At 48.8% G+C, this 13,940-nt stretch overlaps 1 protein-coding gene across 1 annotated transcript in view; it reads right to left on the bottom strand.

Moving 5' to 3' along the window:
• Positions 1-13,504, bottom strand: part of LOXL2 (lysyl oxidase like 2) — a 97,466-nt gene extending 83,962 nt beyond the window's left edge. Inside the window, exon 1 of the mRNA XM_037028655.1 lies at positions 13,348-13,504. The gene's annotated coding sequence lies outside the window, so the exon portion shown is untranslated. The remainder of the gene's footprint in view (positions 1-13,347) is intronic.
• Between the last annotated feature and the right edge of the window lie 436 nt (positions 13,505-13,940).

The following is a 13,940-nucleotide window of genomic DNA, read 5'->3' as shown; positions in this document are numbered from 1 at the left end:
CCGGCAGCAGACGTCTTAAGCATTCACACAATTCGCTCAGGAGTGGGCCATCACACCCGGGGGGTACAGTGTGGGACTGACATGGGTAAGAGCCAGCGTGTGCCAGAGGAGGGTGACTGTGGCTTATTGGAAGGTGGTCAATGATCTCTGCCAGTATTTTCTCACGGGGCTTTGGCTAAAGAGTTGAAGACATTCTTACATTCAGTTCCATCCATTGAAACTCCCAAAGATGAGCTTAGGTAGTTCCTCCTGGATCTATCACTTGCAACAGCATACTTGAAAACTTGAAATTAATATTTGGTCCAAATATTACATAATATTGGAGAAAAGCTTAATTACTTAAATAAAGAGATGTCTTTACTTGTGCTATATAAACTAGGCAGGTGCTAAGAGTTCCATGGGAGGAATTTGCAGTGTCTGCAAATAAGACTTTTAAGCAGGATTTAAGTCAACACATTCTCCCTTGCCCTGCGAGGACTTGGAGCTGAGAGGGAGAAAGAGGTCCTAAACCTGGAGTTTGCTCAGATTTCTCAGTTGATTATGAACAGTGCTACTTCAATTGTCTGATAAGGATCATTGGTTGGAGGACATCTTTAGTTTTGAAGCATATGTTACTCCAGGAACTTTCTAGTACATTCTAGAAATAATAATTTCTATGATTCCAGGAATGGTATTGTACTGATCATGGATGAATATTTGAAAATCCTTTAATTTTGACCCAAAAAGCTTCTAAAAGGAAAAGACGAACATGTACCATGGCTATTATTTCTGGGGTCCTCTTCTTAAGTTACTGGTTTGATGGCGGAATCATTCAACCTAGGAATGGGTGTGAAAGGCCTGCTCCCCCAAATATCTCTGAGTCTCAAGATATCTTTGGGGCTACTCAAATGTTTTTCTCCCTACCAAAAGCAATCCTATTTGAGTCACCTCATCATCTCCCTGAAGAAGGCACTCTGTTGTAGAACCTGTCTGCTTAACAAAACTTTCTGAAAATCAAATGACTGTAGACTTCCCCAGAATATGCTTAAACACTATCACTAACTGGCCTCTTACCACTGACACCTTACTCTGTGGCCCAGTCAAAAAAAAATACCCAGTGTGACTTGGCAGATATGGCTCTGTTGGCTGGGGCGTCATCCAACAGACCAAAAGGTCGCGGAGTCCATTCCCGGTCAGGGCACATACCCAGGTTGTGGGTTCAATCCCTGGTTGGGTGTGTACAAGAAGGCAATCAATCGATGTTTCTCTCTCACATCAATGTTTCTTTCATTCTCTTTCTCTCTCCTTTCTTCTCTCTCTCTAAAAGCAATGAAAAAAATCTCCTCGGGTGAGGATTAAAAAAAATAAAAGCCCAACATGACTGAGTCCCAGTTAACAATAAGGGCATACTCAGATAAGGGGGGAAATAGTGTATATGAAAATTGTACACTATTTATGCACAGTGCATTCATGCATTTGGCAAAAAGCAGTCTTCCCCTTCCCACGACCACCAATCTCATTCTCTGGGGCACAGGACTGTCCTGAAGCAGGCCTGACTCCAGCTCCAGATGTGAGTGGCAGCCCTGCTACTTCTGAGGCCCCTGCTGGGCAGGAAATGATTCATTCCTCCCATCACTTGCCACGCACCCTGTGCTCTGCAGCACCCAGTAACTGGCTTGCTATCCTAATGGGACGCAACATGTAAGCAACCATGCTACCCCCCAGTCGGGAGCAGTGGCCTGCGATGCAAGGGACGCTTGCTTAGTTCACTCAACAGTGGAGCGCAGGGTTCAGCTCTCTCTGCCAGCCGTAGGCATCCCGATCTGGGGTCAGGAGGTGGGGTGGGAGCTGTCTCCCCCATCAGACTCTCCCCGCCTCAGGCCACCAGGGACTCCTGCTCCACCAGCAGAAGCAATGAATGGCTCTCATTCAGAGCCCAGGGCAGAGGGCCTTCCCCAGCTGGCCCCACATGGTCCGGGTGCTCTCTGACCCCACGTGGCACACACTCCTTTGTGGAGGAAGGCTGTCTTGAGAGAATGGGGATTTGGTAGCAGACAAGAGGGCCCTTCTGAACCTCATCAGAAAAGATCATCTACTTTGACACCATGCTTGGCCAGGGCTGGGTCATTTGTCACCTGGCTCAAGATCCCGCCTCAGTCTCATCTCTTTCTGGCCACAGAGCACAGTTTAAAAGTAAGAAGGCAGGCCTACAAAGCTGAACTTTTTTCAGTTTCTAGAAAGCGGCCTTTGTCAGGAATAATTTGTTGAGACTGATGGGGGTTCCCCGCAACGGACCTCCAGCTCCGGGCGGAATCTCCTGACCAGGCTGTTTCCTTTCGAGGCTGGAGGTACAATTCCAAACACTTTCAAACGTGCCTGCTGGCGACTCCTGGATTGGATCAGAGAAACGGCCAATTTTCTCATCTCTACAGCACACAGCCCGTTAAGAAGTGGCAGGGGAAATCCAAAATTGATGCCGCTGCTTAAAGATAATATTATGGCTGCGGCAGAGGAAACTGAGTGAGATGAGGTGTCCCTTGGTTCAAATTAGCCAACCCCAACCCCTAAGAAAATGGAGACATGCCCCTGACTCGAGGGGCGTAGTTGGTTGGGCATCACTCTGCAAAGCAGAGGGTCACCAGTTCTATTCCCAGTCAGGGCACATGCCAGGGATGTGGGCCCGGTCCCTGGTTGGGCCGTGTGCAAAAGGGCAGCTAATCAGTGTCTCTCTCACACATCGATGATTCTCTCTCCCTTTCTCCCTCCCATCCTCTCTCTCTAAAGATAGATAATTTTTTTTAATGGAGACATGGCTTGACTATAGGATAACATCATAACTAAAAGAACACGATGCCAGCACTGAGAAAGTTCTCAGATTCAAACCTGGCTTCTGCAAATGGAGAAGAGCCTTCGGGCCCCACTGATACCGCTTCCATAAGAAGTCCCGAGTGCCCAGTGCAGTGACGGACTCACAGCAATGCTCCGTGAGGGGTAGCTGCTCAAATTACAAAACCGCAAAAACCTGAACAAACTCCAGGAGGAGTTTCACCCACTGACCACTTTTTTTTTAAATGCTTGTATGTATAATCCTCACAGGACGATACATTTATTGATTTTAGAGAGAGAAACATCGATTGGTTGCCTCCCGAACATACTCCAACAGGGAATCAAACCCACAGCCTTTTGGTGTACAAGGACGACCCTCCAACCGAGCCGGCTGGCCAGGGCCCAACCACCACTCTTAACACACCACTTGGGTAACAGGTTTTAATCACCCTTTCCTGCCCCCCACCCCCACACAAACTCTCCAGACACAGGGTTTCTCAGAGTTAACAATCAGAAGCCAAACTGGTGTGAATTTCCGTGCCACTTTGAAGGAAACATTAAAATCCATAAAAGCAGCAGTGGAACAGGAGGCAGGGTCAGAATGGTATGCGAAACTGGCAAGCAATCCAATCATTGTTTCCGGGGAGGAAGCAGAGTTAGCCATGGGCTCCCTTGAGTGCAAATTCCCCCAAGGGAATGTGTCTGTCCAGGCAGACACCTAGGTGGCAAGGTGGGGCTCACTTGAACTGTATGGGTAAGAATGATACAGACCGCCCAGCCAGACCACTGGAAGAAGGCAGCGGGCAGGAAACAGGAGGGGCCGCTGGAGGAGATATGTAGGCAGCAGGCAGAGCTGTGGTGTCTGGTCACCAAACTGGTGCCTAGCGAACCCTCTACCCCCTCACGCATAGCATCCCACTCTCAGCAGCAGACTCCCCACACCTAGGCAAGATGGTGGGAGGAGGAAGCATTGCACTGAACATGTGCAAAGCTATCAAGCAAATTGGACGGAGGAAAAGCCCTCCTACCCGCTTTCAGTAACCGATTGGGGATGGGACCAAAGAAGGCAGGCACTTGCGCCATAGAGATCAGCCATAGAGATCAGAATGGCATCAGTGGGAGATGCTGGACCGAAGAGACCTGTCAGTCTAGTCTGGGAAAAAGAAGGAATTGATTGATGGGGACCCCTGGAGTGTGCGGAAGTTTGGGGAGTTAATTGAGCATATTTTTGAGGAAGCACCTGGCCCTTTCCACATGCAAAACTATATATAAACCCAAGGGAAGGAAATGATGCCTTCTTACCCAACCTGCAAATGTGTTGGCTAGTGCATTTACAGGACCTTCTGACCCTGGACGCCACAGTGGCCAATGGCAGCACGAGCCTCACAAGTGAGTTCCAGGAAGGAGCCTGAGGCCTGACAGTGGGTAGGAGAAACGCTGAGCTGCCTGGATGACCACTCAGTGGCTGGCTGTGGTTCCCAAAGATGGTACTTTAAATGGGAGAAGGAACTCTGAGTCCCGCCTTTGGTTTTGGTCTGGATGGGGACAGCTGGGTTTTCCTCTGGGTTTCCTGGAGGAGATGGGCTTCGAGACAAGAGCCTGCCGTTCTCCCAGATCATGCAACATTTGGATAAAAACCTCTTTTGTTTCCCACCATTCTCTACCTTTAGAATTTGCTTGTTGGTAGTGGTGGGCAGACAAACCCCCACATTGGTTTGGTAACAAGAAGAGCATACTGGGTGGGAGGGGACAGGAGGGAGCATACAAATGTATTTGTTTGTTTGTTTGTTTGTTTTAAGAGATGGTATTTCCAGTTCTTAAGTGATGGTTTCCTTTAGCCTTTCCTGTCCTTTCTCGTGCCTCAGGCACCATTAGTGATAGCAGGACTTGCCCTTGGCTTTGCACACCTGCTGTGCTCCAGGAGCTTTCCAGTTCAGATTCTCATCTACATGATGTGACCTGGTCTTACAGTCATTTGTTCAGGCCTGAGCCTCTCAGATGAGGCCCAGATCCGGGACCCAGAGAAGGAAGGAGCGGTTGGTACAGAGGCCACACTTTTGACTCGTCTGGAAATGCTTGCCTACACAGGGGAAGGGTAGTGGGGCTGTCCGAAAGTACGTTAGGAGCCTATGAACTGGGACTCTGCTGTCCATAGAAACACTGTCTTCTTCCCAGGAGCCCAGTGAGTAATAGCAGCAGCACCAACTGCCACATCACCAAAGCTGGCCGGACTCGGCTACGCAGTGCCAGCTGGTGCGCTGTCCCTGGCGATCGCTCCGGGAGACAATGGCATGCAGAGCGCAGTGCCAGATACACGGAGCCCTGTACATTCCCGCTCTTGCTGGGGAAAGCAGATTCTCTCAGCTACCGCTGGACCTGACCAANCTTCCCAGGAGCCCAGTGAGTAATAGCAGCAGCACCAACTGCCACATCACCAAAGCTGGCCGGACTCGGCTGCACAGTGCCAGCTGGTGCGCTGTCCCTGGCGATCGCTCCGGGAGACAATGGCATGCAGAGCGCAGTGCCAGATACACGGAGCCCTGTACATTCCCGCTCTTGCTGGGGAAAGCAGATTCTCTCAGCTACCGCTGGACCTGACCAATGTTGCCCGTACTGATCACTAGGCTTTTCTGGACTCCTTCTAAGAATGACTCTAAGATCCTTATTAGAATGGCATGGCGTGGCATGGCTCCCACTTGCCTCCGTTGTCTTTAGCATGACATACACTGGCTTCAACCCCCAACACTGAGCTCTCGCCTCAGTGACCCGAGTGCCAAAACTATTCTTCAGCCTTAAGAGTAGATGAAATACTGCCACTTGCGACAACATGGATGGACCAGGAGAATATCATGCTAAGCAAAATAAGTCAGAAGAAGCTAAGAACCAAATGATTTCACTAACATGTGGGATATAAAACTGAAACTCATAGACACAGACAGTAGTATGGTAATTGCCGGAGGAAGTAGTAAAGGGATTATTACTTCCTTTTAGTAGTAAAGGGAAGTTGTGAGAGGTCATAAAGGGGGCCAAGTATAGGGTGAGGGAAGGTGGTTTGACTTTGGATGGCAGGTACCCAATGCAATGTACAGATCATGTATCACAGAAATGTACACTTGAAACCTATATAATCTTATTAACTAATGCCATCACAATAAGCTTAATTTAAAAATTAAAAAAATTTAAAACAAGCATCTACTCATGAATAAATAACAAATTCTAAGAAATCTACTGAAAGACTATGAGAACTTACAAAGGAATTCAGTAAGGTTATAGTATGCAAGATCAATATTTAAAAATGAACTGTTTCTATATATTTTCAAAAAATTCAAGAATGTAACTAAAAGAAAATAATTCCATTTATGATTATATAAAAACTAAAATACTTAGAAATAAATTTAACAAATGAGATGCAATATTTATACTCAGAAAACTACAAAACATTATTGAAATAAACTAAAGAAGCTCTAAATAAATTGGAAAACATACTGCGTTCCTGGATTGGAAGACAATACTATTTGTTTTTGAAAGACTTAATATTGTTAAAATGAGAAAAGAAATTAAACCACATCTTTACCACTATCTTTATTAGACTCCCAACTGACTTTTTTGTGGAAATTAACAAGCTGATTATAAATTCACACAGGACCAAGAATAGCCAAGACAATTCTGAGAAAGGATAACGAAGTGGGAGAACTCACACTTCTCGATTTCAACAGGTGCAGCAAAGCAACAGGTACCGGTGCGGTGGTGCTGGCACAAGGAGAGACGGAGAGACCGATGAATAGAACTGCGAGTCCAATGACAAACTCAGATATCTATGACCAGTCGTTTGGACAAAGCTACAAAGACCGTTCAGTGGGGGAAAGAATAGTTTTTGCAAAAAAAAAGGGGGGGTGCTGAAATAACTGGGTAGCCACATGTAAAAGAAAGAAGTTGGACCTTTAGCTCACAAAATTTACAAAAATTAATTCAATATGGTTCAAACACCTAAATATAAAGCCTAAAACTCTCGAAGTAACTCTCAGAAGAAAACGTAAGGGTAAACTCACGACTTTGTGTAACCAAATGCGGTCCAGCTGCCTGCCGCTCCAAAAGCCAGTGGTCGGGAGACAGGTGCCAACGTAAAGGAAAGGCTTTGTTCAGGTGCCGGCCACCTGGGAGGTGGAGGACTCATGTTTCCAAGCTCATCTCCCTGAAAAGATGGGGGACTCACCTCTCAAAGCCCATCTCCCCCTCTCAGTGGAGATGGAGTCTTTTCGAAGGAGGGAGAGGGGAACAGAACAAAGAGATCAAGGGAGGGGGTTGCAAAGTTCTCTACGTGCAGACGAGCACAGTCCATTCTGATCAGGCAACTGATGGGCCAGTGTGCATCATTCCGGTTTAGTCATCCCGGCTTTACACTTGGAGGTCAGCAAATCTCCCAGAGCAGGGGTGCCTGAAGGTTGGAGTATGTATCTTTTAACGTTAGTTCTGAGGATTCTCATACAAACATGCTCTCTATCCACATATTAGTCAAAGTCAGCACTTGCAGGAACAATGTCAAAGGACTGGTGGGGTGGGTTGCAATTCCCCACTGTTAGATTTGGATTTGGAAATGGCTTCTTAGATAAGACAACAACAGCACAGGCAACAAAATGAATACACACACACACACATATGGAATATATATATATATTCCATCAAAGTCAAAAACTTCAGTGCATCAGAGGCACTGCCGCAATGGTTCTGAGCCAGGGCCGCAGTGCTGGGGAGAACAAGGGCATATTAACCAAGGGTTTATTGTACCGTTGCTGTTTCTTCCCCCGAAGACCCTGAACCCCCAGAGGCACATACATCTCATGCCTGTGCCCAGCAGATAATAAATGTGCAGTACATGTGATGTGAACTGAGGAAGAACACAGACACTATTAAGAAAAAGAAAAGACAACCCACAGAATGAGAGAAAATATTTGTAAATCATATACCTGATAAGAAACTAGTATTCAGAAAACATAAAAACTCTTACAAGTCAATAAGGAAAAATAATTTAAAAGTGGACGCAAGACTTCAATAGACATTTCCTCAAAGATATACAAGTAGCCAGTAAGCACATAAAAGTTGCTCAATACCATTAGTCAGCAGGGAGGATGCAAATCAAACCCACAATAGAATAACATTTCACATCCACTAGGATGGCTATAATTTTTTAATTATATTTTATTGACTATGCTATTACAGTTGTCCCAATTTTTCCCTCTTTGCGCCCCTCCACCCAGCCCTGCCCCACTCCTTCAGACGCTATCCCAACACCACAGACCACGTCCATGGGTCACGCATATGGGTTCTTCGGCTACTCTAGTCCCTATTCTGTACTCTACATCCCTGTAACTATGCTGTAACTACCGATTCGTATTGCTTAATTCCGCCACCTTTTTTGCCCATCCCCTTGACTCCCCTTCCATCAAAACATTCTCTGTATCAATGATTCTATGTTCTGCTTGTTTATTTTGTTTTCTAGATTCAATATGGGTAGATATGTATTTATTGCCATTTTATTGTTCTAAAACTGATCATGGTCATGGCTGCACATACCTGTGAGTACACTAAAGCCCACTGACTTGAGCACTCTAAATGGGTGAATTGTATGGTATGCACATTATATCTCAATTAAGCTACTAAAAATCTACGTAAGTCACTCTTTAGTTCAGCAGGACCTATTTATTAAGCACTGAATACATGACAAGCACTGTGTGAGGCAGCGGAAATCAAAGATGAATCTAACAGAGGTTCCCAAGGAGTTCATGGTGTATGTAGAGGAGCAATGACGGCCGAGAAACAGGCACGGAAGTAGAACTAGGAAGCAGTGACTGTAACTGGGGATGAGGAACGGGGAAAGCTTTCGATAGTCACTACCCGGGCAGGTTTCGAGGGAAAGTTTGAGTCTGACAGATAGGTGGGGAGCAGGGTGGGAAGAACAGGGTGTTCTGGGAGCCTTGGGGGTTCAGAATTGCAAGATGAAGAGTGAAAATGTTAGGTGAGTAGGTGGAGTGAGGGCACGTTGAGGAGGTGCAGTTGGAAAACAAGCAGAGGACACTGAGGAAATGGGATTGTCGTGCTAAGAAATGTTCAGGTTTTCCTTTGGGAATGAAGATAGAGCCAATAAAAAAGGAGCAGGAGAGTGGCCCGTGGGCCACATCTGGAAATGAAGGTTTTGGAAATACGGTTTTACCGGAACACATCCGAGCTCCCGTCTTTGCTGGCTGTCTCTGGCCACTCGCTCACCAGAACAGCAGAGTGGACCAGCTTCGACACAGGCTGCATGAACTGTGAAACCTAAAACATGTGCTGTCTGGCGCTTAGAGAAGAAATCCACCAACCCCAGCTCTAGAACATCACTGAGGCCGGTCTCATGTGGGTTGAGACCAAGAGAAGGGAGCCCAGTGAGGGAAGTGGCCACTCTGCTGCCACGGACAACACTGGGAACGGGCCTGACATTGTGGTGACAGATGACGGAGGGTTGGCACGTAGCTAGGGAGGTGGGCACGGCTTTGAGAGCTGCCAGAAAAAAAAAAGAAAAGAAAAACACATGGAAAATATCAATTTAAGAAAAATCAAAAGTATGGCCCTGGCTGGTGCAGCTCAGTGGACTGAGCGCAGGCCTGAGAACCAAAGCATCGCCAGTTCGATTCCCAGTCAGGGCACACGCCTGGGTTGCAGGCCATACCCCCAGGATGGGGTGTGCTAGAGGCAACCACACATGGATGTTTCTCTCCCTCTCTTTCTCCCTCCCTCCCCCATCTCTCTAAAATAAATAAATAACATCTTTAAAAAAAAAGAAAGAAAAATCAAAAGTACCTCTGAAAAGGATTAAAGACCCCACAGGGCTGCACTGATGTCTAAATTTTGGGTTTTTTCTTCTTAGTCATTAAAATGCTACCTAAACATCAAGTTTAGCAGGTTGCTCTCAGACAGACCACCTGGATTCAAGGCAGCTTAAAAGGATTTTAAAGATTACCCTCACAGGCCTGCTGGAGCAAGCCCAGGTAACCTGAGAACAGTTGTTCTCTCTTCGTGGATAAAAACAAAGGTCTGTCTAGATATATGCTTGGGACTGGTGGCATTTACCTATGCACACTCTCAGGGGGCTGGAGTTTACCTTAAAAATGTACTTTGTTGAAATTTATATTTGTACTGGTTTTATAAAAGCATTAGAAAGAGATTTAGGAGAGCAGCTGTCTTGACCCTTGAGCCCTGCAGGCGCTCTGCAAGGCTGTGCTGCTTATGCCAGGACATCAGTCGTCCCCGGGACAAGGCTGGCGGTGGTGGGAGTTCATGGATCCAAGTTCAAGGGCAATACAAAGGAGATGAGCAAATTAAGCTGTTCACAAGCCATCGATGTAAGTTATCTTCTCATAAAGCACATGCTTTGCAGGCAAGTGACATGATCTCCTGAGAGGACACTTAGTAGTATGTTGGTGACACATCAAGGCAGCAATGTGGGAATGGTGGCCACAGGATGTCCATGTAGCCAGCTGTGTCTGCTGGTCTGACAGGGGTTTCAACAATGGAAAAGCAAAAACAAATCGTCATCCACATATAAAATGATAATATAATGTTAAAGGTATTCCAAGGGGAGGGGACCAAAAACCCATGGGCAAGAACTTATTAGCTGTGACCCTGATCACAGCCTTTAGCCACCCAGTTAGTTCTCCCTCCACACCTGTACCTGCCACACACAGCGTGCCCTTGGCAGCTTGTTTCTGCCGAGGGCAACACAAAGGATTTTTTAAACTCTGAGCAGAAGTCTTATCTGAACTGTCACCGTCATGCTGCCCTCGGACAGTGGTTGTTCTGCAAGGGTGGTCCTGACACATAGAGGTTTCCGTACAGGTGCCTCTGTAAAGGTACAGGTGGTGGGGCAAGACCAGCCGGCACGCCTGGTCAGGTGTGTTCCTTGCCACCCTTGCACCGTGCTCTGCTCGCCAGCAGGTACCGCAGGAATGTCTAGGGCAAGGTCTGAAAACTTGCTTCAACCTGGACACAGCTGGAGACTTAGAGGCTGAGCAGTGCAGTGCTGAGGCCCGTCTCAGGGACATCCACTCGGCTCTGCCTCTTCTGCCCACTCGCCAGTTCTGCTGGCCCAGTGGCCTGGGGCAGGGCGGGCTCCAGCCACGCCATCTGACCCTCGAAGCCCGCCCAGGGTCCAGGCACCGGTGGGTCTATGTGACACTGCCATGCAGACTGACCAAGAGGTCTTTCCCCCCAGGGAAATGAGCGATAGTGATTACCAGCTGTTCTTTTGAAAGCACGCAGGCCCGGGGAGGGACTAGACTCCAGCCCCAAAACTGGAGAAGGAAGGAAGCTTCTGAAGCTGCTGATGTGGTCTCACCTAGAAATTCCACCCCCACAGAGACAGCCCATAAGCGAAGGGTATTAAATGATCTCAAAGAATGACTGGTAATCAATCTTCTTAAGTAAAATAATCACGTAATGTTTATTTAATACTATATTTTTAGAGATCTCGCTGAAATACATAGGGATGTAATGATTTGATGTCTGGAATTTGCTTTGAAATACTTCAGTGAAAAAAGAGAGAAAGGGATGGGCAAAGCGAGGGTGGGAAACTAGCTGTTGGCACTGGGGCCTTCTCTCCACGACTGTGCATATTTGAAATTTTTCAGAAAAATACATTTTAAATAAACAATGCAGCATTTTCTAGAACATCACAAAGCTTCACCGATGGCCATCGATGGCCTTGGGAGAAAGCAGGAAGGAGACCGGTGGGGAGCGCAGCTGCGAAGGAGACAGGGCGAGGCGGCGCACCGGGCTTTCCTCTGTGCTGCAGGCAGAGGGGCACGCGCAGGCTCTGTCTCCACACCTCAGTTTCACAGTCAGCTTTGCCATTTATGGCTAAGTGGCCTTACACCACGTCACTTTTTAACACAAAGTCCTAGGGATTCAGATGCGCGTTCGCACACATACCATTGAGACTCAATTCCCAGGGGTGCGTGGGGTGCGTGTGTGCATTTTGCCATGAGTTTCATGGGCACACCAGGGACACACACTAGGGACCAGGAAGGGGAATAGGACAAGGGGGTAGGGGAGATGACTAAGTAGCTAAGTCAACAGCCAGTGCATCAGTCATTTCATCTGGGAATTGACCAGAGAAAAATGAACATTTCATCTTCTTTCTAAACGCCATCCCTGACCATGAAGTTCACAATAGACCACAAATAATACTAAATAATTCCACTAAGAGTGATAAATAGGCTTGGGGGCTTCCAGGACAGACAGGCTAGGGGTGGTGTAAGAGATAGGAGTTCGAGACCCACACTGACTAACCCAGTGGCCTTGACCTCCAGCATTTGTCCTCTTCCGCAAAAAGAAACGATTGGACTGGTCTCCGCAGTTTCGAGATTTTAGAGGACGAAATTAATCTGGGGCATGTTTCCGGTCTCGTGCACGCCTCGCCTCTCATCAGGGCTTGAGGTTCCCTAGACACCAGTAGTTAGTCCCCTTCCCTTGCGGAGTCCCGCCGCCGCGTCCCCTCACCTCGCCCTCGCTGGTATTTGGTGACGTTTACCGGGGGTGGGGATGATAGAGAGAAAGGAATCTCAATCCCGCTGGTTTCTTCCAATCATTTCTATTCCGCGCCGCGCTTTTGTACAGCGACACCGCAGGCGAGCCGCTAAACCCCAGCGCAGTGACCTAAGCGCCTGCGTAAAAGTTGCCGTCACTGAGGACAGCAGGAGTGTCTCGCAAGACTAGGACTAGCTCTGCCTCGGAGCGATCCTGCACGCACGACCTGACCCACGGGTTTGTTTGTGCTGGCTCTTTCCTACTTCAGGGCCTCTCTGTCATAATGTTAGGAGAGGTTTCCAGGTCCCTGGGTTAGCCAAAGTGACTTGGGAGTGCACGCCTGGCGTGCGAAGAGCACCTCTCCACCCACAGAACTCAGGGGGTTCGGGCGCTCAACCGAGACCTTACTGGAAGGCTGGGGAGAAAACCCAATTCCATGCATTGGGCCCTGAAGTTCCCAGGCTCAGCCCCAGTGACCCACACCCACACCCCGCTCCAGTCTAGTGGGCCGAACATTTCCAGACCTGTGGCTCAGTGCGAGCCCCGTCTCTACATCCCTCGGAGCCAGAGCTCCGGGCACAAGCACAGCCCCAGTGTCCCTGGCCCGTCGCTGCCTCCCCTGGGCACCTATTGCACACTAAGCCTGGACTGGCACTGTCCTGCCTGGTTGCAGGCGCCCCAGGCAGACAAGGAACCTAGCGCCCCACTCCTTGGGGTGCGCCATCGGCATCGTCTGACCCTGCTCCAGAGAGGTGGGGCTGGGTGGGTCCGCCGGAGTGGGAAGCGGCATCAGCGGGCCTGCATGCCCCGAAACTCTCAGAGCGAAAAGCCTTCACTGCGTGTGCCGCCGTCCCGGCCCGGGAACCCCAAGCACGGTGAAGAGACTACCTCGCGGGGAGTGGAGTCTGCAGACCCCGCGAGGACGCTCTAGCTTCCCCTCGAACCGCTGCCCTCCCTGGAGGCAACAGGGAGCATCGCTCTTACTTGGTAGAAGGGGTCCGCCCTGGCTTGGCTGGGGCCAGGTTTTGCACGGTGGCCCCTGTCCGCGCCCACGCCGCCGAGCCCCTTTCCCGAGCAGAGCGGCGGTTGGAGAGAGCGAAGTTGGAGATCTGGGAGCCGCGAGCTTCAGTACCTCCTTCACTCTCTTCCCGGTACTTTTAACTGGAGTCGGACAGCAAATCCCGCCCCGGGCACACCCCCTCCCCGAGCTCGGCCGCTGCATTGGCCGGGCCTGTTGTAATCCGAGAGCGGTGACTCCGGGTGAAGGCTGTGTCCCGAGACTGCGCGCTAGTGGTGCGGCGCCTGGAGGCTCTTCCCGCTCTGGTTTCGGAAGCTTGAGAAGTTTGGGCAGGGGAGGCGGGAGTGGGCGGTGAGGAGCGGGGGGCGGGTCTTTTCTCTAGAAGATTCCTTTACTCCTCACCTCCTCCATGCTGCTGAATTTTAGCCTGTGATGTTCTTCTCACCAACATTAAGGTGGAGACTAATCCTGACAAGAGAGTCAAGCACTGCCTGGCACATAGTAGACACTCATTAAAAACGGATAAATGATCTTGGCAGGTGAGGCTGGGTGGATTGAA

This window comes from Sturnira hondurensis, unplaced genomic scaffold, assembly GCF_014824575.4.
Source record: "Sturnira hondurensis isolate 20B ecotype Veracruz unplaced genomic scaffold, ASM1482457v3 Scaffold0020119, whole genome shotgun sequence".
NCBI classification, from domain to species: domain Eukaryota; kingdom Metazoa; phylum Chordata; class Mammalia; order Chiroptera; family Phyllostomidae; genus Sturnira; species Sturnira hondurensis.
This window is presented reverse-complemented; position numbering and strand designations above follow the sequence as displayed.